Source organism: Hemicordylus capensis, chromosome 1 (assembly GCF_027244095.1).
Source record: "Hemicordylus capensis ecotype Gifberg chromosome 1, rHemCap1.1.pri, whole genome shotgun sequence".
Taxonomy (NCBI): domain Eukaryota; kingdom Metazoa; phylum Chordata; class Lepidosauria; order Squamata; family Cordylidae; genus Hemicordylus; species Hemicordylus capensis.
The window spans coordinates 204,793,477-204,820,897 of record NC_069657.1 but is presented as its reverse complement, the minus strand read 5'-3'; the positions used below and the strand labels follow the sequence as shown (position 1 = coordinate 204,820,897).

General features: G+C 43.2%; 1 protein-coding gene and 1 long non-coding RNA gene across 6 annotated transcripts in view; one reads left to right on the top strand and one right to left on the bottom strand.

The window, feature by feature from the left end:
• PDE1A (phosphodiesterase 1A) overlaps positions 1 to 27,421 on the top strand; it is a 217,129-nt gene that overhangs the window by 23,379 nt on the left and 166,329 nt on the right. The window lies entirely within an intron of this gene.
• Positions 9,240 to 27,421, bottom strand: part of LOC128333955 (uncharacterized) — a 28,900-nt gene continuing 10,718 nt past the window's right edge. Inside the window, exons 3-5 of the long non-coding RNA XR_008311128.1 lie at positions 22,698 to 22,769; positions 12,542 to 12,668; positions 9,240 to 9,301 (exon numbers count right to left, since the gene is read on the bottom strand). This is a non-coding gene — a long non-coding RNA (uncharacterized LOC128333955). The remainder of the gene's footprint in view (positions 9,302 to 12,541; positions 12,669 to 22,697; positions 22,770 to 27,421) is intronic.

The window sequence follows — 27,421 nt, the reverse complement described above, 5'->3', positions numbered from 1 at the left end:
CCAGGTTGGTTCTGTGGGACAACCCGAAGGGACACATAACAGAGATTTTAAAAGGTTGCCAATACATTTCTGGGTGAAATACAAAGTGCTGGTTATTACCTATAAAGCCCTTAACAGCTTGTGCCCAGGTTATCTAAGAGAATGCCACCTTTGTCATGAACCCTGCTGCCTATTATGATCTTCTGGAGAGGTCCGGTTATGGTTGCTGCCAGCCCGTTTGGTGGTGACTTGGCACTGGGCTTTCTCTGCGGCTGCCCCAGGGCTTTTGAATATGCTCCCTGTCGAAATAGGAGCATCTCCATCTCTGTTTTCAGGAAGACTTCAAGGCGCACCTGTTCTCGAAGGCTTTTAACTGGAATTAATTTAAATAATTTGTTTTGTTTTATGAGGCTGTTTTTATTGTGTTTTGTGGAATTTCTATCTGTTTTTAGCCTACTTTTCAGTAGGCTTATGAGATCACTCAGAATTTTGTGTGTGTGTCTGTGTGTCCGTCCATATGTCCCCCGCCCCCATCAACTTTGCAACACCTGGACCAATATGAACCAAACTGGGTACAGTTGTAGGGACACACCTCAACGGCATAGTGTATGATGATGTCATCCACCCTGATCCAAGATTGTGGGTGCTTAAACCTTGGAGGCGCAAGGGGGCTAACTTGTGAACCACCTAACCGATTTGAAAAAAATTTGCTACAGCTGTAGAGACACATAGGGATGCTCAAATGGTGTGGTGTGTGATGATGCCATCCATTCCAATTCAAGATGGCAGCTATGTGAACCTCTGAGATGCAAGCAAGCTCATTTGTGGACTGTCTAACCAATTTAAATCAAATTAGGTACAGCTGCAGTGAGTGACACATAGGGACACCTCAATGATGTAGTTTGTGCTGATGTCATCCACCCCAATCCAAGATGGCAGACGTGTAAACTTTTGAGGCACAAGTGGGCTAACTTGTGAACCGCCTAACCGATATGAACCAAATTTGCTACAGCTGAATGGACACATAGGGATGTCCCAATGGTTTAGTTTGTGATGATGTCACCCACCCCAATCCAAGATGACGGATGCATACACTTTTGAGGCACAAGTGCACTAACTTGAGAATTGTCTAACCAATTTGAACCTAATTTGGAACAGCTGTAGTGAGTGACACAGAGGGACACCATTTGTAATGATGACATCCATCCCAATCCAAGATAGTGGGCACATGAACATTTGAGGCACAAGAAATCTATCTTGTGGACCCCGATTTGCACCAAATTTAGTCCAGATGTAGAGACAGTGAAAGTAAAGTAGGCTGATTAGTTCTTACTAGAACAACTTGTTACTTTTTTATACTGTTAAATTTTGTCTAGAGATGTATATATCAGGTGGTATAAAAACATGATAGATAGATATAGAGTCTTCCCTATTCAAAAGAAGAGACCTGATTACTACACAGTTACCCATAGCATTAATAAAAATGACTCATTGTGCAGTTTCTTCTGCATATGTTATCTCATTAGTTTTTATGGAGGAAATTTTCCTAAAGCCCACCAAGTATTTTCAAAGGAACTCTCTTTAGTAGCATTTAACTATAATATATGGGTAAGGTTAATGATACTATTTGTCAAGCATGACTTATTTAGAATAATTAAGATAGAAAATGTGAGAAATAAAATACTTTGAAATAACATAAATGGATGAGCATGGTGCATATTGATATTGTGGGAGACTAGTGATTTTCATTGAATGATCTGTAAATATGCAGAATCTTGGTTGCCTGATAAGCAAGTCATTTTATATTAGCCTTTCCCTTATTTTATAGGTTTAATAAGCCACATTTCACTTTCAGTGTGTTGTTTATTTCCTTTGCACTTCCCTTCTGTTATGGTCTAACAATCTGCCATTCTGGTGGTAATCGATAAGAAACTGCATCAGAAATGCTAGTGGAAAGAGAGCATTTAAACAATAACCAGCTTTTAGTCTGACATGTTGTGTGTCTACTCAGCAGTCCTACTGAGTTCCGGTTCAGTTGGACATATCCCAATGGTAAGGCTGCACAGAATTGCAACTTTTCTTTCAGCAGGCCTTCTGTGCCTTTAAAAACTGCATTGATGGGCAGAAAATCAGCAGATGAAGCTTTCAACAACCATCACTGTAGTTCCACACTAGGCAAAAGTCCAGCTTTTGAATTTTTTGCTTGTCATGCAATTGGAAAAGGACAGGAATTCTGCCAGGAAAAAGTTGGCCACCTTTGACACAACTGCTCCTCTTCCCACTTTGTCAGTATTTTGTTAGTAGCTCAAATGGGCTATACTACTTGGTGTCATTTTTGAGATTTGTTTTTTTTTTAGTTCTGCACTCCTCCTCTTCCCCATCCCATTTTCCTAACACAATCACAGTTCTTTGTTTTTATTTTGCTCTTAATATTGGGTTGTGTGTCACATTCTTGTGTGTTTTGAGCATTCAAGTGCGTAGCTTGGTATGTGGTCATGTCCATGTTCAAATGTCCCCCAAACCCATTTATTCTCCCCCCCATCCCACTCCCTTGTAACCTTAAACATTTTATACAAGGCTGTGTGCTTGTGATCCAGAGCACTCAGACACACTCCATCTATATTTTTGTACTGTGTATTAAGTGGAAGTATTTAGCTACTAACAAAGTAATGCAGCTAGAATACATAGCATACAGTAACCTTGCTTGCATGATATTAAATAGTGCTGAAGGAGTGCCCCGCCAGGGGAGAAGAGCTGGGTGCGCTCCCGATCAGTGGTCATGTACATGATGGTCAAACATTAAAATAGGAGGAGAAGAGAGTGATCATGTGGGAGCTGGATAGGACGGCTATGCCCAACCCACATTCTGTCCCATCATTTTATTGAGGGTGGTCAGACAGGCTGCCTGCCTCATCCTTCAGTTGTGGTGGTGGTGGGTGGGGGGAGGTTCCTGAATCCAGGGTCATGACAAGTGGTCTGCTGTTATTATAGGCTAGAAAAGCATCAGGTACGTGCATGCCCTGACTCTCCTTAAGCCTTTACCAGCTAACAAGGTCAAAGCCAACAACTGGTTGGAGAGGTGGTGTGATAAGCAGGAAAAGGCCACTGCCACTGAGTAGTGATCAGGAATCGGGGGATCCTCATGATTCCTCATCAGCAAGAGGCACAAGGCAGTAATGGCTGAAGCCAGTGCTACGCAGGCGGAAGGCTGCTGACTAGCTACCAGCACTTGACATGCGGCGCCCCTTGGCAGGCCATGCCTCTCTTAGGTATGCTAGCCTTTTCCTTCCTCTTCCTATCAATCACCACCCACCATGGTCCAAAGCAAATGAACGGGCTCTTTTCTGATGCTTCAGATTGGGATTTAAACATGAACTTTGATGGTTAATCATGGTTGTTTTTCAGTTCCGAAGTCAGGTATGATTAGAATGGAACTGGCAACATAACAAACATTTCACCCATTTTAATAATGGAGATTTGACCGTGAAGCAAATTTGAACACTAACCCTGTCAGAAACCTATCCTTATTTAATCTGCTGGAGGGAGAAAAAGTCGCAGCTAATCATAGTGCCCCCCCTCCCCATAAATTCCTTTAAATATCTTGCAGCAACTAAATTATATAGTAAGCATTTATAATAAGCACTTTTAAAGGAATGTATGGTGTACGTATGTTAGTCTTCCTGCCTACCAGCTTGGCATGCAGATTGCTTCCCACTGTTGGATTTGATTCTCTGCCACCATGAAATACTCAGGACAATGGCATGACAATCTAAAGACAAACTGTGCAATGGAGACCAAATTCTATTATAGACAGGTATAAATAAAACAGCTTTAAGCAGCTTCCTTGTAGCAGACATATTATGAGACCATATCAGATTGGTTTCATATTATCATGGTACAGAAGCAGCATTAAGATGCAGTGAACTTTCGTAGAGTTGCGCCACTCCTTTGCAAACCAGCAGCAAAGTTATGTATATGAAATTCTTATACCAGAAGAACATAACATAAGAACAGACCTGCAGGATCAGGCCCAAGGCCCATCTAATCTAGCATCCTACTTCACACAATGGCCCACCAGAGGCCTCTGGGAAGCCCATAGACAGGAGCTGAGGGAATGCCCTCTCTCTTGCTTTTACTCCCCTGCAACTGGTATTTAGTAGGGATGTGCAAACAGTTCAAAAATGAACCAGTTCGGTTCAAAGGTTCGGGGTTTGAACCCCCAGTTTGGCTCAACCCTGGACTGAACCCACCTACCCCAGCCTGCTTGGGGGGTTAGGACATAAGAACAACCTTTCTGGATCAGGCCCAAGGCCCATCTAGTCCAGCATCCTGTTTCACACAGTGGCTCACCAGATGCTGCTGGAAGCCTACAGGCAGGAGTTGAGGGCATGCCCTCCCTCCTGCTGTTACTCCCCTGCAACTGGTACTCAGGGGCATCCTGCCTTTGAGGCCTATAGCCCTCCGACTAGTACCCATTGATAGACCTCTCTTTCATGAAGTTATCCAAACCCCTCTTAATGCCGTCCAGGTTGTGGGCTGTCACCACATCTCGTGGCAGAGAATTCCACAAGTTGATTATGCGTTGTGTGACAATTTCAGTTTGTAGGTCCTAAATTTCCCAGCAATCAATTTCATGGGATGACCCCTGGTTCTATGTGAGAGGGAGAAGAATTTCTCTTTATCCCCTTTCTCTACACCATGCATGCTTTTATAGACCTCTATCATGTCTCCCTGCAGTCATCTTTTTTTCTAAACTAAATAGCCCCAGGTGTTGTAGTCTTGCCTCATAAGAAAGCTGCTCTAGGTCCCTAATCATCTTGGTTGCCATCTTCTGCACCTTTTCCAGTTCTACAATGTCCTTTTTTAGATGTGGTGACCAGAATTGTACACAGTACTCCAGGTGTGGCCATACCATATTTTTGTATAATGGCATTATAATATTAGCCGTTTCAATTACAATCCCCTTCCTAATGATCCATAATGTGGAATTGACCTTTTTCACAGCTGCCACACATTGAGTTGACACTTTCAATGAGCTGTCCACCATGACCCCAAGATCCCTCTCCTGGTCAGACACCAACAGCTAATATCCCATCAGCATATTCTTGAAGTTGGGGTTTCATCCCAATGTGCATCACTTTACACTTGCCAACATTGAACTGCATTTGCCACTTTGCCGCCCACTCCCCCAGTTTGGAGAGATCCTTTTGGAGATCCTCACAATCCATTTTGGATTTCACTACCCAAAAGAGTTTGGTATCATCTGCAAATCTGGCCACCTTGCTGCTTGCCCCCGCTTCTAGATCATTTATGAATAAATTAAAAAGCACCGGTCCCAGTACAGATCCCTGGGGGACCCCACTTCTTACTTCCCTCCATTGTGAAAACTCTCCATTTATCCCTATCCTCTGTTTCCTGTCTTTCAACCAGTTAGCAATCCACACACGTACTTGTCCCCTTATCCCATGACTGCTACGTTTCCTCAGGAGTCTTCGATGAGGAACTTTGTTGAAAGCTTTTTGGAAGTCCAGGTAGACTATGTCAACTGGATCACCTTTATCCACACATTTGTTGACACTCTCAAAGAACTCCAAAAGGTTTGTGAGGCAGGATTTACCTTTGCAAAAGCCATGTTAGTTCTCTCCCAGCAGGGCCTGTTCTATGTGCTTTACAATTTTATCCTTGAGGATGCTTTCCATCAACTTGCCTGGCTGGAATGGATGTTAAGCTAACCGGCCTGTAATTTCCCGGATCGCTCCTGGATCCCTTTTTGAAAATTGGTGTTACATTGGCTACTTTCCAGTCCTCCGGGACAGATCCTGATTGCAGGGATAAGTTATATATTTTAGCAAGGAGGCCAGCAATTTCACATTTGAGTTCTTTGAGGACTTTTGCTATCCGGACCTGGCGATTTGCTAGTTTTCAGTTTTCGCAGACAGTTTAGAACATCATCTCTTGTCACTTCTATCTGTCTCAGTTGTTTAGCCTCCATCCTCAAAAAGCCTGTTTCAGGAACAGGTATATGCTCAGTATCCTCTGGCATGAAGACGGATGCAAAGAATTCATTTAGCTTCTCTGCAACCTCCATCTCCTCCTTAATAATCCCTTTCACTCCCTCATTGTCTAATGGTCCAGCCGCCTCCCTGTCAGGTTTTTTGCTTCTGATGTGTTTAAAGAAGTTTTTGTTATTCCCTATGATGCTCAAACTCTCTTTTTGCCTCCATTATTATCACCTTGCATTTATTTTGCCAGAGTTTGTGTTCCTTTCTGTTCTCTTCATTTGGACAGGCCTTCCAATTTCAGAAGGAAGTCTTCTTCCCTTTTATGGCTTCATTGACATTACCTGTTAGCCATGCTGGCATCCTCCTGGACTTAGTGGTATACAGTCTAACTGGGGTATACAGTCTAACTGGGGTTCTAGTACTGTGGTTTTGAGTAAACTCCATTCATTCTGGAGCGAAGTGACTCTCCTGATTTTCCCTTTCAGCTTTCTTTTCACCATACTCCTCATTTTGGAGAAGTTTCCCCTTCTGAAATTCAAAATGTCTGTGTTAGACATCCTTCTCCCCACATGTATGTTGACTTTGATCACACTATGGTCACTGTTCCCTAAAAGGTCGATGACACTGACATCAAGCACCAGGTCTTGGGTGCCACTCAGGATTAAGTCCAAAATCATCTTCTCCCTGGTTGGTTCCAAGACTAACTGTTCTAGGGCAGAGTCGTATCTAGAAATTTGACCTCTGTCAGTACCTGACTGTGAATTTCATGAAGGAAAATATTTTTAATTTCCCCCCTTAAACTTATCCCCTCTGGCTGGGGTGGTTCTCTGAGGTGGTAGGGCATGTGTGTGTCCGTGGAGGTTCACCCTTCCCCTGCCGGCCTTCTTGCCTTCAAAAATGGCCCCATTCGGATGTTTTTTGGCCTGTTCAGGCCTTTCCTCAACCGGTGCAGTGGCCATTTTGGAGGCCCCCCACACCTGCTCAATGGGCCTCTGTGTGATTCCAGTTCTGTGCACACCCCTAGTATTTAGAGGCATCTTGCCTCTAAGGCTGGATGTGGCCAATAGCCCTCAGACCAGTAGTCACTGATAGACCTGTCCTCCATGAATTTATCTAAACATCTCTTAAAGTCATCCAGACTGTTGGCTGTCACCATATGGCCTTTCATTGATAAATTTATAAAGAAATGATAATAAATTACTTCTTCCTTCCCAAATCTAAATGGTAAAAAAGAAGAAAAGCAAATTGTGATAATTGCTGTGATTCTTAAGCCTTCTAGTCTATGACAATCCTGTGTTTTCTGTAATCATTTTGCTTCTTTAAAACCACATTTCCTTCTTATAAAACATAGCTTAGCTTTCTTCTTAATGAACACCAGAAATGTTTCAATAGTTTCCAGGCCTTATTATGCCATCATACATAAGGAATTAATTCCAGTAGTTATCTTGCATTCAATATTGCTCATCACAGCAGGCCTTGACAACTTTACTGTGGTTCTACTGCTACTGCTACTAGGAATATTTATATACCACCTTTCAACAAAACCTATCAAAGCTATTTGCCTAGAAAATAAATAAATAAGATGGTTCCCTGTTCCCAAAGAGCTCACCATCTAAAAAAGAAACATAGGGCAGACACCAGCAACAACCACTGGAGGGATGCTGTGCTGGGACTGGATAAGAACAGTTGCTCTCCTCCTGTTAAATATAAAAGAATCTTAGTGGACTTAGTGATGGACATTGTGGTGGTGGACTTTATCCCTTTTACAAATAACTTTCTGAGAACAGAAACAAGGCTGTTTGGAGCAAATAGAGATTTTATTAAATTAATCAACCTATGAATATTCTAGCTGAACAGGTGCCACTGTTCAGTTTCTATGTGCTATGGCTCCCTGGCACCTGGGATTTGTCAAGCCATACATTACAGCATCCTAGAACAGTGGTTACCAACCTGGGGGGCTCCAGATATTGATGAACTACAACTCCCATCAGCCCCAGCTTCAATTTATTGTGGCTAGGGGGTAATGGGAGTTGTAGTTCAGCAACATCTGGAGGCCCCCAGGCTGGGAACCACTGTTCTAGAACAAAACCATCTTGCTAGATGAATAAGCACTGAATGTAAAAGAAAGTTGGCTGCACTTTGGAAATGTTTTAAAATCTTGAAAGACTTGAACTACTACCCATGTTTCAGCATCTAATCGATCACATCACCATGATGCATCTGTTGGGATTTTTTTTTAAAAAAATTAAAAATCCCTGCTTATGCACACATACACAAAAACATTTCTAAAAATCACAGTCATTGAAAGAGCAGGGAGATGAGCTTAGATGGAAAACATCTGATAATTTTCTCCACTGCATTTGAGAACAACGGCCCACTGATGCATCCACTCTTGTCTGCTACATATGCTTGGCACCACAGTATGCTAACTTAAGCAATGCCTTACTCTACAATTCTTTCCCTCTCATGTAAGCAGAACAAGAAGACAATCTGGGCCCACTCCCAGGAGATGAGTCACAAATCGAGAGCAATGGAGGAACATTTTTTTTCCTGCTGCTGCTTTCTGCTTCCACAAAAACATGCTTTCCACTGAAACCTTGTGCACAATAATGTTCTGGAATAATTTCATTTAAAATAAAAAGTGTGCATTTTTTAAAACAAAGAAATGTTTGAAATGAAAAGCCATTTCTCTAGCATAATACGAGAGACTTCCTTTTCTTTGTCTTTTTAGGTATGTTGTTTAGCGAGTTTTATATACTGCAGAATATTGAATCATTTAAAGCTGATGGAAAGAAAATTACTAATGAAAATACCTAGCCTACCCTGTATTTTTCACATTCTGTGATTTCCTTGAAATTAGTTAGAGCCTTCTTGTCATTACCTACTTCTGCCTTCACAACCCATAAGTTGATGTACATTATACTTACACAAGTTGGGAATCTGTGAGGAATGGGGACAGGGAGAAAGATTGATTTTTTAAAAAAAAATCTGCTGTCAATAGTGCCATAGCATGAAATTGTTGCATGCTGGAGTTTTGGAGCTAGGTGAGCAAGAAACTGCTTATCTAGTCCCAAATCTGAACAGTTTGGGTGGTGGAATATTTAATTTTACCTTTCACACCCCATAATGTATGGTAGAGTTTGGGGAGAACTGGAGTCAGGAGATGCATCCTTCATGCTGACATCCCCAATCCTAACCTGTCTCTTCCTTCCAGAATACTTTAAAGGATACTTTTTGAGACCAAAAAACAGTATCAAAGCAGTTTATTGCAGAAAAAGTCTACAAATAAGATGGTTCCCTGTTCCTGAAGGGCTCGCAATCTGAAAAAGAAACACAAGGGAAATACCAGCAACCACCACTGGGAGGGGTGCTCTGATGCAGTTGAATAGGGACAGCTGATCTCCTCCTGCTAAATAGAAAGGTAAAAAGGTAAAGTGTGCCGTCAAGTTGATTTTGACTCTTGGCGCCCACAGAGCTCTGTGGTTGTCTTTGGTAGAATACAGGAGGGATTTACCATTGCCTCCTTCAGCGCAGTATGAGATTATGCCTTTCAGCATCTTCCCATATTGCTGCTGCCCGACATAGTACCAGCAGGGATTTGAACCAGCAACCTTCTGCTTCAACCTTCAAGCATTTCCCTGCTGTACTACCACTTTAAAAAGTGCTTAGCAAGATCTTCTGGGGGACCTCTGCTCTGCATGTTGATGCCTGTTGAGGCACAATCATTGTGCATGTGGGACAGGGCCTTCTAGTTGGTTGTACCCAGATTATGGAACTCTCCCCAATGAGACCTACTATCTCACCTCCCTCATAGCATTTCATAAATGCACGACAGCTGTCTTCATCCAGGCCATGAGGAAATCTTTCTGGAGTTTTAGTTGCTGTAGCCTTCTGCTCTGTGTTTTGTGTGTAATTTAATCTATTGATTTTTGTTGGTTAATCTGTTTTTATATAGAGTTGGTTGACAAATGATGACTATATCTCTATCTCTGTTTCCGTCTCCGTCTCTATCCCTATCCCTATCCCGTATCTCTATCCCGTATCTCTATCTCGGTCTCTGTCTCTGTCTCTCTTTCATTCATTCATAAATAAATGACTTGCTTATCTTCGCCAAGTAAATCCTGTGTCAACGTCCAATTTTCATTCATTCTGCCCCACCCAACCAATTATTATTCACTGCTACCCAGGAGGGACTTTAACAAAATGATGAATTAACAAAGTAAATGCTGGACTGCCATCAAGCTGATATTTATGACTAAGAATAAAACATGTTTACAACTCATCAGGGCAACATTACAGATCTAATTTTGAAACACACAATAAGATTGAAATGTCTCATTTACAGTCTCATATCCCCCCCCCCACCAAATCAGATTTTCTTTGGGCAAATATAGCACAAAACATTTCCAAATTAGACTGTAATGGGCCCAACAATATCACTCCTTAACAGATCAATAAACAGCCTTCTCTCAGCTGGTGTACAAACACAGATGATTTTACTGTTATGAAAACGATAACCCCCCATCTATCAGCTATTTTACAATGCCGTAAAGCAGTGAGGCTGTTCTCACGGGCAGCCAAGCCCAGGCTTAAGCAGCCAAGACTGTGCAGATCCCAGCAGTGCTGTGGTGCTAAACCCAGCCACAAAGTCCGGCTATTAGCTGAAGTTGAGCTTAGCTTAGCTTTGCTTAGCAGATGCCTGCTACTAAGCCACTGGTCCATCTACCCCACTCTTGCCTATTCTAGCTAGCAGCAGCAGCAACTTTCAGACAGAGGATTTCCCCAGCCTCACCTCCTGAGCTGCTGTCAATTGGAAATGCCAGGATTGAACCTTGGACCTTCTGAAGATGCTCTGTCAGTGAACTATTGCTCCTTCTCATGCTTTGCTTACTTCTTTACCAATTTACAGTTCTACAATTCCAGGGCAGATTGAATATTCCTAAACAAGTGCTCCATTTTTGAGACTTTGGCAATCCTTCAGAAGGAATCCATCAGCAAGACTGATACAGAACCTATTTTTGAAGTCCACAAAAGCAGACAAAATGTATTTTTGCTCATCTATATAAGCACAAACTGTTTAGTGCCCCCTGCCCCCATTTCATACAGGCCTACTACCAGAGAGGCAGTGTGGTATCGTGGGTAATATGATTGGACTTGGACCAGACTGGTCTGGGTTTAACTCCTTTCTGGATCATGAAGCTTATCATCCTCATCCAGTTATTCTGGTCCAACCTAACAAATCTGATAGGGCTGTAGTGAAGATAAAATGGGGGAACCCAGTACACCTGAGCTTTTTGAAGGAAAGGTGGGTTATAAATGTGCTAGATAGATATTGCAGAGTGTAGATCTTGGAGGCTGAAGAAGTATCTTCTTTAAAAGTTACTGTTTTGCTTTGATTTTAATGGGCACAGGGCTGCAGTACATGTCAAGGTGCTGCTCTACACAGCTGGCACCTCTGGAAGGGGCAGGGGTCTTGCACAGGTGAATCCAGGGGTGTATCCAGGGGTAGGGCAGGCAGGGCACGTGCCCCGGGCGCCACTTGAAGGGGGGCGCCATTTTGTAAAATTATTATTTTTAAAAAATGGCTGCCAAAAACAAAATGGCCACCGTGCATGCTCAAATGGCCTCTGTGAGGCTCTAGGTCATGCCAGGCTTTGCAGAGGCCATTTGAGCATGCACGGTGGCCATTTTGTTTTCAGTGGCCTTTTTAAAAATATATATTTTTAAAAACGGCCACTGCACATGCACAAATGGTCCCTGCGAGGCCCTAGAGGCCAGCAGGGTGAGGGGGAATCTTTGCAACCCTCCCCAGCCTTTAGGAAGCCCCCCAAAGGGGCTACGGGTAAAAATAATAATAAAAAAATATAATATAAGACACTGTACACATATTCTGATTGGCACTATGTACAGAGAATCAGGGCTTGTGAATACTGAGCTGACGCTTAGGAGCTAGGATTGTATTCATTTGCTCTTACTTTGCTTCTTGTGATAAGTGAGTTAAATGTGATGTCTTGCTAATATGGCTATTAATGGTAAGTTTGTCTTTGAATCAGTGTGAAACCCTTAATATTAGGGCACACTGGGAGTTTCTTGCTCTCTTAATCTCATTTTAACTGTCTTTCTGAAAGTCTAGAATATATTCCAAGCAGTAACACAGTTTACTCTGCATATCCTCTAATTATTTACAGAGTATCTGGGAAAAGTCAAATTCTCCATTGATTTTAAAAACTTATGTAATAGTGATGCTACAATGCATAGTAGAGAATTAGACAGGCACTTCTGTTTAGTTTTCCAAGTACATCTCCACATAGTATTTGGGTATTTCATGAGCCCCCACATACTGAAATTTGTAGTTTTCCAGCATTTTTTGGCCTGGCTAAGTCCACTGCTAAATAGTTTTTGAAATATGAAAAGCTTAATGAGCTTGACTTGTATTTTTCAGCTGATATTATGGTAAAGTTATCTGAAAGATGGGTGTCAGATGCTTGGACAGGGGGCGCAATTTCAGTGCTTGCCCTAGGCGCTATTTTCCCTAGATACGCCTCTGGGTGAATCAGTACCTGCATGTCACACTCTTGTAGATGAATGAATGTCATTAGATTCAGAACAGGAGGGAGATTAGCGTGCTGAGCTGTTCTACTACAACCACCACTTGTCACGAATCACGATAGGCTTGAAGCAACATCTCTAAGTGGGAGATACAAAACAGAAAAGGGCTTCAGGTAATATAATGGGCTTACATAATATCCATATCATCAGGGCTTTGCATAGGAGTGAACCTTTCAATGTCTCAAAATGGCTACATACTTTATCAGAAGACAGCAAAAGTTATACTGCTGGAGTATGCTCTTGTAGTCTACTAGACTGGCTCTGATTTACATAATAATATGATGGCGTAACAATTAGACTCATAATGATGGCACATGAAAAAATAAAAATAAAGAAGAGGTATGCAGATTAAGCTCTGCTTAATGGCCTTGCTTCAATATGCTTTATGAACTAGTGTAATCATATAAATTTACTAACTGTAAAAGGTAGCATCCCATCTTCGGGATGAACAAAAATATCCCCAAAGATTCTAAAAATGCACCAAAGAGAACTCACAGTGTTGACTATAGCTGACCTGGTTAATAGATTTCTTGACAGTGTTAAGAAAAACTCTGTTTCAGGGCCTGATGGTCATATGTGCATAATACCAGGAAATGGTATATCTTCCCTAAATGCCTTCCTGGAGGCAGTGACAGGCTGGATGAAGGATAACAAACTGAAGTTGAATCCAAATAAGATGGAGGTACTGACTGTGGGGGGCTGGGACCTGAGAGATGGTTTAGATCTGCCTGTTCTGGATGGGGTTACACTCCCCCTGAAAGACCAGGTACATAGCTTGGGAGTGCCCCTGGACCCAAAGCTCCACCTGGTTTCTCAGGTTGAGGCAGTGGCCAGGAGCACTTTTTATCAGCTTTGGCTGATACGTCAGTACGTCCATTTCTAGAGGTGAATGACCTTAAAACAGTGATGCATATGCTGGTAACCTCCAGGTTTGTCTTCAGTAATGCGCTCTATGTGGGGCTGCCTTTGTACATAGTCCGGAAACTACAATTGGTACAGAATGCAGCAGCCAGATTGGTCTCTGGGACAACACGAAGGGACCTTATAACACCAGTGTTAAAAGACCTGCACTGGCTGCTGATATGTTTCCAGATGAAATACAAAGTGCTGGTTATTACCTATATAGCCCTTAATGACTTGGGTCCAGGCTATTTAAGATAGCGCCTCCTTAGTCATAAACCCTGCCTCCTGTTACGGTCTTCTGGAGAGGTCCATTTATGGCTGCCACCAGCTCGTTGGGTGGCGATCGAAGACGGGCTTCCTCTGTGGCTGCTCTAGGGCTTTGGAACATGCTCCCTGCTGGAATAAGAGCACCCCCTTCTCTGTTTGTTTTCAGGAAGACTCTCAAGACTCTCCTGTTCTTGCAGGCTTTTAATTAGAATTAATTTGAATAATTTAAATAATTTGTTTTAATAACTGTTTTTTCTATTTTTATTGTGTTATGTATTTTAATCTATGTTGACTGTTGAATGTTTTAATTATTGTACATCGCCTAGAGATGTGCATATCAGGCAGTATAAAAATATGATAAACAAACAAACAAATAAACTGTGGGAAATTCTGGGCTGGTTCATCCAATGTGTTTGCTGGTCCTCCTATATGTGTGGGGAGGAGAGTGGATGGGGCATGCACATCTCTGCCCCTTATATCCAGCCTGCCAACTTACCTAGGGAGGGAGTACAATAAAGAAGGCCTTGACGTTGGGAGACAGCTACTTAACTTCTGAAGGTATATTTAAGGAATTGTGAGGCAGCAAACAGAATGACACCCTGCTGAGAAGCATACTGCTACACTGGCTCAAGTAAGGTAGGCCTAGGGTCTGAGCAAGGCAGTTGGCACAAAACATGGCCATCTCTGTTGCTCCTTTCCTAGCAATACTGCAGAACAGGGGTGTGGACAAAACCGGCTGGTCCGGTTCGATTTGAGACCAAACTTTGTTTTTGCCCCCCTCAAACCCCCCTGGTTCTGTTTGGCTCAGTGTGGTTCATGATTTTTTTTACAAAATATTATTTTATTTTCATTTTTTTACTTACCCCCTCCAGGGGCCTCCTCCGAGGCCATGGGGGGTTCGCTGATGTTCCCCCTCCTCCCGCTGGCCTTCCTTAAGTATAACATCTCCTTGTTTGGGCAATCTTCAGCCCTTTCTGGGCCTTGCCGCCATTGCGGTGGCCATTTTGGAGGCTGCTGTACATGCAATGGGCCCCTGAGTGCCCTGGGTCATGACCCAGCCACACAGGGCCCATTGTACATGCCCAGCGTCCTCCAAAATGGCCACTGCAATGGGAGCAAACTGGGTACTTTTATACATAAGGGAGGCCGGCGGAGGGAGGGGGAACACCCGTGGACACCCCCCCCCGGTGGCCTTGGAGAAGCCCCTTAGAGGGGGTAAGTACAAAAGATAAAATTTATTTTTTAAAAAATATTCATGTACCCCCCAAAACGGCCGGGGTGGTGGTGGTGTTTCAGTCTTATGTCAAGCAAAACTGAGTGGGTGGGTTTGGGCTCAACATCGAGCCATTGAACTGAACCGGTTTGACTTCTAACAGGTTCAGAATCGAACCTGTTCACACATCCCTACTGCAGAACATTGAACAGCTCAGCTGTGTTCAATAATGCTTAAGGAGGCACCGGAGAGAGATGTGATATTCAGGATTTCCTTTTGCATTTCAGTTATTGTGTACTGAATGAATGAAATGAGTACTTTTCATATGAAGAAACCAGTTGCTTTTCATGTTCGCAATGTTAAATTTGCTTTTGTTATTTAATGTTATTCTGTAGTATTATATAACTTAGAATGCAGCAGAGAACACTTGCTTATTCTAATGACCATCAACCAACGACAATCTTAATGAAGAAAGAGACAACTTTGCAAAACTGTGTGTACAATTTGCAATGGAAAAGGCAATCAGAAGCATTTATTTAATTTTTATTTATTTTCTTGATATGTTTATAGGCTACATTCATACCACAGGGTCGTTAAAGCAGCTTACAACTTATAAAATCCATAAAGCCTAATAAAAATATGCTAAAAACAAATTATGAAATACTTACACTAAAGCAGTAATTCTGTGTCATTTATATAATTCCAGATCTTGGAAGAATGTTAACTATAGTAATTGAGAGATCCTGGTGGATATGGTTTTACATTGGTAAAATAAAGTAAAGTGTGCTGTCAAGTCGGTTTCAACTCCTGGGGACCACAGATCCCTGTGGTTGTCTTTGGTAGGAAGGGTTTACCATTGCCATCTCCTGCGCAGTATGAGATGATGCCTTTCAGCATCTTCCTATAATGCTGCTGCCCGATATAGGTGTACCAGTGGAGATTCGAACTGGCAACATTTCCCCATTGAGCCATTAGGTGGCTGGTTTTACACTGGTACATCAGTTCATACGATGGTAGTCAAAGATCCAGAAATACTTGTCTGGCAAACCTGAATGTGAAAGGAAATATTGCCTAGATTATAATAATAAGCTCTTAAAAACAAATATAAATAGTAGCATCTTTGCCAGCCAGCTAAGAGTTTCACTACATGAACAGCAGGATTGTATGGTGGAGCCCTAGCTGGACTGTACCATTTCAGCCTTCTCCCCCACCAATTAAAGAACCCACCCTGGACGTAGAAAACTAGCTTGCCAGGGAGAAGGTTTTTAACCCAGCTTTTTTCTTGACACCACACTTTTTGTGCAGGGATATATTTCTGTAAAAGGGCATTTGACCATGTAACTTCCACATCTGTCAACTGAAGCAGTCCAGTCCAGTAAAAGCTGGGCCACATTAGTCTTCTGATTGGGTAGCTTAGAATGAATTAATTGCCCTTGGCAATTAATTCATTGATATCCTGAGTCACAGTGCTATCCTGACTCAGTGGAAGTCCTATTGAAAATAAGTAGCCCTTTAGAGTAATTCTTGAGTAGTACTATTGAGTGACATAGTCTGGATGTCAGCCAACACTTGAAGAGTATTGTCCTCCTTTGTGCATACGTGAAAGAACCCTGTAGGCTAACCACTGCATTTCAAGCAAGTGCTCTGATTGTGAAGAAATATGAAGATGGTGGGAGGGGAGATGCTATAGTTTATTTCTTTTGGAGTAGATACCATTGGTCAAAGCCACCTAATGGCACAGTGGGGAAATGGCTTGATTATCAAGCCAGAGGTTGCCGGTTCGAATCCCCGCTGGTATGTTTCTCAGACTATGGAAAACACCTATATCGGGCAGAAGCGATATAGGAAGGTGCTGAAAGGTATAATCTCATACTGCATGGGAGGAGGCAATGGTAAACTCCTCCCGTATTCTACCAAAGACAACCACAGGGCTCTGTGGTCATCAGGAGTCAAAACTGACTCGACAGCACACTTTACCTTTACCTTTTTACCATTGATCAGCTAGGACCACACTATCAATTGCAGTGGTTTTTACGGTGTTACACAGAGTCAAAGGGAGTGAAATTTAATTTCCAAACACCAAAGAGTTTAGTGGGGGAAGAGACTGCGATTGGAGGAGTGCTAATTATCCCCTTGGGAAGTGCTGTAGCTGGTTGTGGGAGGCCGTTGAGAAATAATTTTCCTGCAATCAAGATTTTTCTCTGGAGAGGCTAATAAGAGGGATGAGATTATTTTGGGAGCAATCATCCTTTTGAATATGTAATATAGGTTTTGATTCCACCTCATAAAGCCTCCAACTGTTTTGTGGATTCTGTTAACGAGAAGATTATATTTTTACATAGGTCTTGATTGAAATGCATTTTCTTAGGGTAGTTTGAAAAAGAAGGAAGTTGGGATTAAGGTGGGGGAGAGATTGAGGTAAAATGAGAATGTGAAATTTTGAGAAAGTTCACATGAATAGCTAATGACTCATGTCTCAGTGCCGCTTCAAATGTTCCCTAAAGCACAGTCAAATGCATGAATGAATCCCTTGCACTATGCTTTATACACCTCCACTGTTGCTTTCCCAGAAGACCTCACACTGGGAATATATGTCAGTTTCCAAAACATGCCTATAGCTGGTTAATCTTGTTTGTGTGAGTATTCCTTCAGAAATTGGGTGATGTTCGTGTTAACATTCAAAACGGCTAAACTGGCAAACATATTACAGTGTAATTTGATGGTTTGGCTCTATGGATATTTGTGGGGAAAACAAACCAAGATAAAATAAAGAATCTCTGCCCACAGGTTTTGAGTTTAACGGGATTTGATGCGGGTCCAGGGTAGTCCCCATGAAAGCAACTTAGAATGGGAAGTGACTATGCATTAGAGATGCACTGATGGGAAATATAATGGAGATCCAGTGTGGTGGACAAGGTTTTGGACTTGGATGATTACGAATCAAATCCCCCCACAGTCATGACATTCACAAAGTAACCATGGGCCATTCTCAGTTTAGCCTATCTAACAGGGCCATTGCGGGAATAAAATGGCAGAGTCACACATATGCTGCCCTAACCTGAACTCCTCGGTAGAAGGGATTGTTCAAATTCTATTAATTAATTCATTCATTCATTCATCAATCAAACATATTTATATACCACCTGATATGGATATCTCTAGGTGGAGTATACAATTTAAAACACAACAAATATCAGAGAAAAAACAATTAAAACAATTTCACAGAATAAAAAGTTAAAACATTCATGGGATAAAGAACAATTAAACAGTTTAAAATTACATAGAATGTAATGGCATACAGGTGGCCCTCGTTATTCACAGGGGTTCCATTCCAGCCTAAAACTGTAGATAACAAAACTGCGGATAATGAGACGTTGAGTCTATGGGAATTGGGAGGTTAGGTTCAGGAGCGCCAGAAAATGACTGGAAAATCACACAAAGAAAGGGGGGGAGCAGAAATAAGAATGGAGCACAGCACTGTTCCTTGGCCACCTCAGCTCTCCCACTCTCTCACTCTCCTGGTGTTCCAGCGGTGGCCTCCAGCACCTCCAATAATGTGGAATAGTGAGGTTTCCTCACCCCACAGTTGAAGTCCAACGCTTAGCTGCACAAACCCCTGGCAAGACTGTTTGATAGACTGGCCAAAGAGGGAGCACAGAATTGGTTTCAGTCTATGTAAGTGCACATGGGGGAGTTTCTTCACTCCACTGCTCCACTGCGGGAGTTTGCAGTACTCCATCTCTCTCTCTCTCTCTCCAGACTCTGGTCTGCAGCAGCAAAATTGCAGCATTTTGTATGGCAATTCTAAGCAAAGGTCCTGCATGCCAGGCAGGCAACATGCCAAGGTGTGCATTGCGGGTTGCTCAAGAAATCCAATCAAATGGACAGAGACAGACCCCAGATTTGTGGGGCTCTCTTTAATCAACTGGACCACGGGAAGGTTGCCATGGCCAACATTTTCGCAGGTTTATTCCAGAAGTATCATTGATGTGCACTGCTGCGCACGGGGTTGGCATATTGGTATTTCTGACAAGTGCCATGGTATCACTCCCCCAACGGCCTGGCATGTGTGCCTTTTGTGGGGAAACAACTTTGTTGTTCAGTTTCTGGTGTTACTGGGGCTTCATGTGTTTGTGCACATAACTCTGCACATATCCAGAATTGCTGGAGATCTCTCTTGCTGTCCCTGTCTTGTCATCCCATCCTTTTTGAGTAGAGCAGCGGTTGGGTGATAAAACCACAGCTTCACACATTTGGACAACCACAAACTCAAACCTCTGCCACGTTTAACTCTGGTTTCATGTTATGTCCAAAGGTGGCCACACACTTGATACTAGATTAGGTAATTGTGTGTGTGTGTAGGGCTCATTAGCTACCATTCCTTGATAGTCTCTTGATGTCTGTGAACAGGGATGGGCTTATGTGGTAAACTGTCAAGATTTTCCTCTAGAGACTGTTTGAGTAGGAGTAAATGTCTTGAAAATCATGCTGTTTTCATAGATCTTCAGTAAGTTCTCTTAATTACTGGTGGTTCTTATATAACTCAACTTTACTGTTTTAAATTGGAAGACTTTTGTGTTAAACTCTTCATTTCCCTTTGGGCTCAGCTTATGATCTGAATGGGAAAGGCTTCTGATCTGAAGAGTGTTCTCTCCTTCCTGTTTGCTGAAAAAAATGTTTGCTAAATCCAAGAAATCCAACATATCCTACCCCACTTTCACCACAACACAATCAGATGCTTCTGCATTTAACAAAGTTCTTCAGATGAGTCCACTAATCCTTAGGAGAACCATCCTGTCCAGATAGGTGCTTTCATCTTCTAGAAGTTATAACAACTTTCACCATACTTTCATCCATGCAGTGGGCTAGATAATATACAGTTCTGATTTGTGTGTCTGTGTGTGTTTTTCCTTGTCTAGTGTATTTCTCAGAAGGGGAGTACTCGAACTGACCTTGAGATAGGAAGTACAGAATTAATGTGAGCCTATTTCCCTCATGACTGGAAGGGTTTGGCTCTGCCCCCTCCACCTTTCATTCCTTTGGTTCCACTGGTTCCCCCATCTCCAGAGCCTCCACTTCCTTTGCCTTCTCCTCCTCAACTCCTTGCCCTAACCATTGCCTCTTAACTTCCCCTTCTTCATGCCTCCCCTTTCATGCCTGCCTCGTTGGTCCTTGCATCTATGAATTTGGTCTTACATTGCCTCCCTTTCCACACAGCTTCCAACCCTCAGACTCACTGTGGCATCAGTGACCTCACAGCAACTTAATTGCTGCCAGGGAGTAATAGATCAGTGTTTCTCAACGTTTTTGGAGTCATGGACCGGTACATTCTTTGTGCGCAGTTTCCTGGACCAGCTGCTAGTAAAGGGGTTGGCCCCTCACCCCCACCTCCAGGCACCTCCCCCAACTATTTCGAGCCAGTGGGGGCCGCTGCCGGGAGCTCTCCAGAGCTCGGTTCTAGGCAGGCATCCCTCGCTGCTGGGATAAAGCTCATTTGGCTTCCTTGAAATGAATGTTATGAATGTGTGCCTGATGTCACACACAAAAGGGGAGGGGCCCAAGATCCTCAGAGCTCGGGCAAGCTCCCCAGAGCTCATTTCTAGGCAGGCAGCCCTCGCTGCTGGGATTACATACATTGTGAGGAAGCAAAATGAGCATTCTCCCAGCAGCGAGGGATGCCTGCCTAGAAATGAGCTCTGGAGAGCTCCTAGCAGCAGCCCCCACAGGCTTGAAATTGATTTGGGGGGGGGGCTTAATTCCTCATGGACCAGCACTCAAATCCTCACAGACCAGCACCGGTCTGCGGACCAGTGGTTGAGAAACACCATCATAGATAGTTACCATCCAGTGTTTAGCTGTGGTCTCAAGAACTGCATAGAAGAGACCTGCATGCACACTGTAGACATCTTGCAGAGTTTTCCTTAGCATCAGTTCCCAACTGGCTCTTTTGTATGAAGAGATGATATGAGATTATTATAATTTACATTTCTACCCTGCCCCTCCTTCAAGGAGCTCAGGGCAGCAACAGTTTTCGTCTGTATCCCTCCTGGATTCTTACAGATAATTTTTAATATTTTTTTTGCTGACTGTTCGTGCAGTGGGTTTTGTCTGGCATTCTGTGTGTTGATTCGGTGGTTGACCTCCAGATTAATGATATGCATCCAATAAACCAGGGAGGGTGATTTTCATTGCCCATTGCCCTGTGCCTCCCAAAAATATGTCCTGAAAGTTCAGCAACTCTTAGGGACATATACTGGGGTGGCACATTGGCTACAGAGGGGAGATCAGCAAAATTAACTCCTTCCTTGCTGAGCACACAAAATGGTTTTGGGGGGGCACTTCAAACATCAGTCTGGATGCCAGCCTGTGTATATATTTTCAGGGCAGGATGCCTCAGGAGGCTGGAACACCTCTGGGGACTGGACCTCCCCTGTGCAGTTCTCATCAGGCTGCCCCACCTCAGTGGGGGACAACAATGATGGAACTCCTGCCCAGGGAACTCCCAGCTGGCCCCAGCAGGGATTGGGGGAATCGCACCCAGACTGTGTCATAATCTTGTGAGGCTGGGGGCAGCTCTTGCGAGATTAAGGTCCAAGATCTCATGAGACCTTGAGATCTCGCAAGACTTGCCCCGAGTGTCAGGGGCTATATAAGAGAGGACTGGATGATGATGAGGGGCCAGTACAGGAGGAGAGTTAATGCTGGAAGGAGCCCTGGGATTCTGAAGAGGCCTTGGGGTAGCAACTCCAGCTGGAGGCTTGTGAAAGGAACAAGCCCAGAAACTGTTGAAGTTCCAGTGCATCGACCTTTTGCCCAACTGTCCTAATGACCACTAGGGGCAATGGGAGTAGAGATAGTGAATAAGGGTCTCCCTAGATGTTCTACCTGTTCTACTTGTGTCTACTCTATGACCCCCCCTAAATTTAGACGAGCTCTCACTCTAGCATGATTAAATGTTCGTCCGACAGCAGTATTGAAAGGCAGGTACAAGGGAGTTTGCCCACGTGGTAAAGGGGCTATAGAATCCACCTCGCATGTTATCCTTCCTTGTGATTTTGATAGTGAACCCCGTTCAAGACTTATATCTCCTATGTTAGATAATTTGCCTAGCCGGTCTGATGAATTTTACTTAAATTATCTTTTAACTAATGTGGATAATGACATTATCTCTGGTGTGGCCAGGTTTTGTTATATTATTTGTAAAATGCATACTGTTTTATTGTAAATGTTTGCTGGTCAATATCCGAATAAACTTATCTCTCTCTTGCTATGACCCCTGATATGACTCTTCAGGTATTTCCTGTTGAGAGTCAGAATTCCTTCCTTTCCTCTTAGAGAGCAGATGGAAACATCTCTCTCGCTCTCTCCCCCTACCTATTCATTATGTAGTTCTATAGATTAGGGTTAGGTTTTTCCTATCCAAAGTGTACTTCACCAAAAAATACTTAGTAGTTAGTTCTACAAGAATCTCCATGTGTCTTCTCTAAGTAGCTGCAACAACTGAACTCTGCAAACTACTCTGTAACTGGAGTGGGTAGCTTCTTTAGCACTCTGCTAATTAACTGGGGGTAAAAATTACAACCCCCAACAGAAACAAGGAGTAACTCTCCCCAATGGCCATAGATTCTTCAGCTGTCCTGGCGTCACTGATACCAGAGGATAGAAGGGCCTGACAACAGTTCTATGAACAATACAAATAATCTATTAAAAAGGAAAGAACTTACCAATATCCATGCATTCATAATAGTACTGTGACCTGGTTGAGATGTGGAGTGCAGTAACTTCTCTCAAATGGGCTGGGTTGAGACATAAGGTGAAGCTATGCTTTGGTTAGCTAAACCATTCAAGTGTGCTCACAAACACACATGCCCACACAAACACATCTATCTATCTATCTATCTATCTCAGAGTCTTCCCACCAGTCATGGTTTCTGTGGGGCCAATAACTAGGATCTGAAACAACAGTTTGAAGTTGGTTTGTAGATCAGTTTTTGCTCGCTGGTTTGCCATTATGTCTGTATGCAAATACCATTGAGGAACCATACTAAGAGCCACTGCTCCAATTCCAGAGAGTGCTTAAATTTATTTTATTTATTTTATTTTATTTTTGGATGTGTCTGTGCTGCTTTTCACCTTTGGGCCCTGAAGCAGCTACCAACATAATTAAAACAAAACAACCATAAAACCAATGTGCAGTAGCTGTGGAAAAGGCAAATTCTAGGGATGTGTGAGCTGGCGGCTTGACAAAGAGCCGGCCCGATTCAAGTGGTCTGGGATCTAACTGGCCTAGCCCCTGGTTTGGGGAAAAAAGAAAAAAAAACAGCTTGCAGGCCAACTCAGGGTGGGATATACTTGAAGGGGGAATCCAGCCAGGGGCAGCAAGGATGGTGGAGGTGGTTGCGGCAACTGCTTTGAGAACTTTTGTTTAAAAGTGGTTATATAAATATTGTAGTAGGTGGTGGTGCAGTATCATAGATTGCCAGCAGATGTCACTGGTCAACATGAACACTGTGAAAAGGAGCGCAGGCAGTGATGTGAAACAGACAAGTAAAACTGCCTATTTCTTTCCCAAAGACCTGTCCTTCCACTGAAAACAACAACATTTCTTAAGTATAATTAAAGATAATTAAGCTCATGAAATGACTGTTTTCTGTCATGGGAATGAAGTATTCCTCAGGCCTGAATTTCTTTAAATGTCCTGGAAGATGAAGGGAAATATGGCTTTGAAGCATGAGTAACCAACCCACAACACTCACTTGGAAATTCTTTATTAGATTTCATGAAAGCCAGCCAATCTAAAGGAAAGGCCAGAAGATAAGTCTGTGAATGAATGCACGCCCTCACTCCAGCAAAAACTGATAAACAGTTCTGCTGAAAGAAGCCTGGCCAAATCTATCCTGTTTGTGTTAAATTAACTTCATTAATTTATTATTGACTTTATTAACTTTAATGAAGTTACAGTGTTGCTTTATAGCTACAAACAGCTTAACGTTTTCCTCCACTTGAATCATTTTTTCCTTTAAACAACAACAATCTGTTTGGGATATTAGCACTGTTCCAGCCAAAATATGTATTAATACTTCTATTTTGCATTCCCTCCTACAGTTTTCACACCTCTCCAGAATAAATGCAGAGATTCTCTTTTTGTCCAGAGTGCTTCAACACAAGTGCCTTTGTCTGATCTCAAGGAACAGATTTTCCTTCAAGCAGGCAGACAAAAACTGGTTTTGCTTAATTTAATTCAGGAAGAGTAAACACATTTCTTCGGTGGTTTTGAAGAACTTATTGGAACAGGGGAATTGAAGGTTTTAGAACATTAAGGTGGCAATTCTGTGTACGCTTAAATGGAAGTGCATCCCATTTAACACAATATGGCTTAGCTCTGAAAACAAGGTGAACTCCAGGTTTTAGAGGCTCTCAGCAAATTGCCTTCCGTGTCCCCAGATGACTGGGGGGGGCGGGGTAGGAGGGCTGAGAGTGTTGTTCTTTCTAGAGCAGTTCCCATGAGGCCAAACGAGGTGATGGTGTCAGATGGCAAATGTGGGCACCAAGCCCCTTATCTCATGCATCATCTCCACTGCCTGTCACCTCCACCTCAACTCTTCTCTTGCACCCCAACCACTTGCTGGCCCCACCTCCCCACCACTGGCCTCATCTTCCAGACTGTGTGTCAACCGCTGTTTGCATTGCATAGCTCAAGGCAGAATGGAGTGTGACTCTAACAGTGCAGGCTGGCCTCTCCTCATTTTTATTATTATTTATTATTATTATTATTATTATTATTATTATCATCATCATCATCATCATCATCATCATCTCTCCGGCTTACCCCAGAGACCAATCTGGCTGCCGCATTTTGAACTAACTGAAGTTTCCGAACTACGTACAAAGGCAGCCCCATGTAGAGCGCATTGCAGTAGTCGAGCCTGGAGGTTACCAGCTTATGCACCACTGTTTTGAGATCGTTCTCTTCAAGGAATGGACGCAGCTGTCGAATCAGCCGAAGCTGATAAAAAGCCCTCCTGGCCATAGCCTCCACCTGAGATACCATGGTGAGGTCTGGATCCAAGAGCACACCCAAGCTGCGTACCTGTTCCTTCTGGGGGAATGTAACTCCATCCAGCACAGGAAGATCTAACTCATCCTTTAAATTCTGATCCCCCACAATGAGCACCTCCATCTTGCTTGATTTCAGCTTCAATTTGTTATCCCTCATCCAGCCCATTACTGCCCGTAGGCAGGCATTTAGGGAGTGAATGCCATTTCCTGGTGGTGGTGGTGGTGGTGGTGGTGGTGGTGGTGGTGGTGGTGATGATGATGATAAATAGATTTGGGTGTCATCAGCATACTGATAACACCCTGCACCAAATCTCCTGATGACCTCACCCAGCAGTTTCAAGTAAATATTAAAAAGCATTGGTGACAAAATGGAGCCCCGAGGGACTCCATATAATAGCTCCCATTTTAAAGAGGAACTGTCACCAAGCTCCACCATCTGGAATCTGCCTGAGAGATAGGAGCGGAACCACTGCAAAGCAGTGCCTCCTATCCCCAATTCCCCCAGGCGATCCAGAAGGATACCATGGTCGATGGTATCGAACGCCACTGAGAGATCCAAAAGAACCAACAGAGTCACACTCCCTCTGTCGATTCCCCGGTAAAGGTCATCCATCAGGCCGACCAAGGCAGACTCAACCCCATAGCTCATTCTAAAGCCAGTTTGAAATGGGTCTAGATAATCGGTTTTCTCCAAAACTGCCTGGAGCTGGTTAGCCACTACTCTCTCAGTCACCTTACACAACCATGAGAGATTGGAGACCGGCCTATAAGTATCCATCACTGAGGGATCTAGGGAAGGCTTCTTAAGAAGTGATCTAATAATTGCCTCCTTCAAACAAGGAGGCATCCTACCCTTCCTCAGCAATGAGTTAATGATATTAACTAAATCATCCCCAACAATCTCCCTGCTAGATAAAAGCTGCCAAGTCGGGCAAGGATCCAGAGAACAAGTGGTAGGCTGCACCACCCCAAGCACGTCATCAGGCACCACAGATTGAAACTGATCTACTCTAATACTGCAAGAGGGATTGCTGGACACCACCTTAATAGACTCTGCAGAAACAGTCGAGTCCAAGTCGGTCCTAATACAGGAGGTTTTGTCCACAAAGAACCCATTAAAAGCATCACAGCAGAACAAAGTCCCTGGGGATTGGTCTGAATTGGAAGGAGCCCGAATCAAACTCTTCACAACCCAGGACAGCTCTGCCAGACGCAAACCCGCAGAAGCAATGTGCACAGACTAAAATTGTTTTTTTGCCGCACACACCGCCTCTGCATAAACCTTCAAATGGGCTCTATGCTGTGTCCTGTCACATTCAAGCCGAGTTCTCCTCCACTTGCGCTCCAGTCACCTACTTGCTGCTTCAGACCCCATAACTCCTCTTTATACCAAGGGCCCACGTCTAAAGCAGATCGGAAGGGACACTTAAGAGCAATCATGTCTACTGCCCTGGTGAGTTCCCTATTCCAGGTTCCCACCAGGGCCTCGACAGAGTTGCTGGCAGGACCAGCATCAAAACCCTCCAGGGCTTTTTGGAATCCTACTGGATCCAACAACAGCCTTCTCAGGCGGACCATCTTAATCCTGCAGGGAACAGAAGGGAACATTAACTCTGGCAAAAGAAATGCGAGGAGACAATAAGGGATGCAAAAAGAAAGTTTTTGGAGCATATAGCTAGAAGTGTCAAGGGGAATAACAAAAACTTCTTTAAATATATCAGAAGCAGAAAACCTGCCAGGGAGGCAGCTGGAGCCTTAGAAGATGAGGGTGTGAAAGAGATGATTAAGGAGGATAAGGAGATTGCAGAGAAGCTGAATGGGTTCTTTGCACAGCGGAGGATACTGAACATATACCCGCTCCGGAACTGAGCTTCTCAGGCTTGGAGGCTGAAGAACTGGGACAATTTGAGGTGATGAGAGAGGATCTTCTAAGCTGTTTTGAAAAACTAAAAATTAACAAATTGCAAGGGCCAGATGGCATCCACACAAGAGTTCTGAAGGAACTCAGATTTGAAATTGTTGATCTCCTTGCAAAAATTTGTATCTTGTCCCTACAATCAGACTCTTTGCCAGAGGACTGAAAATAGCTATTGTCATTCAGATTTTCAAAAAGGAATCCAGGCGTGATCCGGGAAACTATAGGCCAGCTAGCTTAACTTCTGTGCTGGGTAAATTGATGGAAAGCATACAAAGGCAAAAAAATTTAAATTATAGAAGAACAAGCTTTACTGAAGGAAAACTAGCATGGCTTCTGTAAGGGCAAGTTTTGCCTCACTAACCTTTTGGAGTTCTTTGAGAGTGTCAGCAGGCATGTGGATAAATATAATCTGGTTGATATGGTGTGCTTGGATTTCCAAAACGCTTTTGGCAGAGTTCCCCACCAAAGGCT